Consider the following 2,115-nt stretch of genomic DNA (forward strand, 5'->3'; position numbering starts at 1 on the left):
CGTCCCGTCCCCTTCGAGGATTTGTTTTGCTGCCGGCTGACAACTGCCGCGTTCCCGTCGCGCCGCGCGGCCGCAGCCCGCACTCGTGATGCGGTGGGCGGTGCGGGCTGCTTCTGTTTGGGGGACGGCAGCTGCGGCCAATGGGATTTTCGGGATGAAGGCGCAGCTCGGAGGCGCCCGAGTGCCGTTGCGCAGCGAAGCTGCTGCGGTCCTATGATCAACGTTAATAAGTTCAACCTTTTCGTGGAATCTGAAGAGTTCCCCTGCACTCACATGGCATGCTCCGCTCTTAAATTAAACACCATTTGCCTTCTGCCTTTTTGTGTGGAGATCTATAAATTATTCCTTTTCGATGTAGACACAGGAAGATTGCAACCATTTATTCCCTCCCAGAAGGGAGCGTGAGTATATAAGGTTTCGTTAAGGTAAGAGGAAAAGTCGATATGAGGGAATAGAACAGCTTGTGTTTGCTCACGCCGTGCAAATAAAAGAGCTGTACCCTGTTCCAGAGGTCAGACTAGAAATGGAGAGAAGTCACTGTCCACTCCAGAATGGCTTTAGAAATTCCATACGTGAAAAATAGTCCACAGATATTTTATGTCTTCTCTATCAGAAATAAAATAAACGTGCCTCTAATAGAGAAAAGTTAATTAAAAATGCAATAGGATGAGAGTTAGGAGTGCATGAATGCCGGCATGGGATGTGCAGAGGACTCTCCCCTGCGGTGCAGATCTGTCACTGCACAGCAATTGTGCGGCAGCACAGCGCTTGCCTGGGAGGGCGTCCAAGCCCAGTGGAAATGAAGCCTGATGTAATCCTGTTTTCCCGTTAACTATCCACTGTCCTATGAGAGCGTGCGTAGAAAAGTCACTTATGAAAGGTCAGAGGGAGAAATAAAAAGAAAAAAATATTTCTCTCAAATATATTGCAAACAAGAGCACATAGGAGGCAGCATGGGCTTTTGAAGTATTAAATTCGAGTTGCAGACTTGGAATAATCTTCAAGAGGGACCTTCATGTGGGCAGAAGAGAATGTACATCAACCATAGCCCAGCACTGTGTCAGAGGCAGATCTTGGGACTTCCCACCAAGCAACCTCCCTTGATAACTGTTTTCAAAGTTGAAGCACAGGAAGAGTAAAATTTCATCCAAAATCTGTGGTGAACACCTTGAGAGCTGCAGCCCCTGCCATAGAACCAGGCTGATGCGTTAGTGGCAGAACAATAAGGCCAGGCACTCCACTGGTTTTAAGGTTTTATTGCTCTCTCCCACTTCTTAAAAAAAGTTTTAATAACAATATTAAAAGTTATTTTAACTTTTGTTACTCATAGACATTAACTGTATATTTTATGAGGGTTGCTCCAAAAGTAGTGCCTCCTGCCTTATGTCAGCCCCTGACAACAGAGGCAGCTGTTGGTGGTGTGGCACTAGAAGTTGGACCTTCCCACCAACATCCTATTATTTTTGTTGCAGTGTGTCAGATGGCAGCAGTGGGGCAGCCTGCCAAAGTGGCATCTGAGATGAAAGCACATACAAAGCAAAGGTGTATCACTGAATTCCTCTTCATTCAATGCAGCTCAGGCAAGTCAAAAGTTTGGAGACCCATGGGCCAGCCTATGGTAGAAGATGCTTCTACCAACTTATTTAAATTTCTATATACACATGGAAGGGGGAAAAAAAATGTTTATATTTCCTATACAATATATTATATTTAGGTATTGACTTTCCATTGCAAAGCAGAAGCAGTATTTTGTGGGGAAACACACACTGCACCAACCCTGAGGTCAGGATCTGCACTGGTAGCTAGCTGTCCATTAAGGTGATGGGTATGAGCCTAGGTCTTCTATGTGCAGACAGCCACCCCTAGTGAGCAGAAAGACCTCTAAACACACAGCACACGGCCATTCACTGTATAGCAGCATTGAGATTTAGGGATTGCAAGAAGGGTGATGAACGTGCCCACTATAGAAGAGACGCAGCAATCACAAGTGTGCCCATGGCTTACAACTGACAGACACTTCCTTGGAGTTGCTGAGGGTGGAAATGAAGTAATAAGGCTTTTGAGTTCATGTATTTTATCAAACTGATCAGGGAAAGCAGTAGGAGCACAAGGAGA

Source organism: Meleagris gallopavo, chromosome 10, assembly GCF_000146605.3.
Source record: "Meleagris gallopavo isolate NT-WF06-2002-E0010 breed Aviagen turkey brand Nicholas breeding stock chromosome 10, Turkey_5.1, whole genome shotgun sequence".
Lineage (NCBI taxonomy): Eukaryota > Metazoa > Chordata > Aves > Galliformes > Phasianidae > Meleagris > Meleagris gallopavo.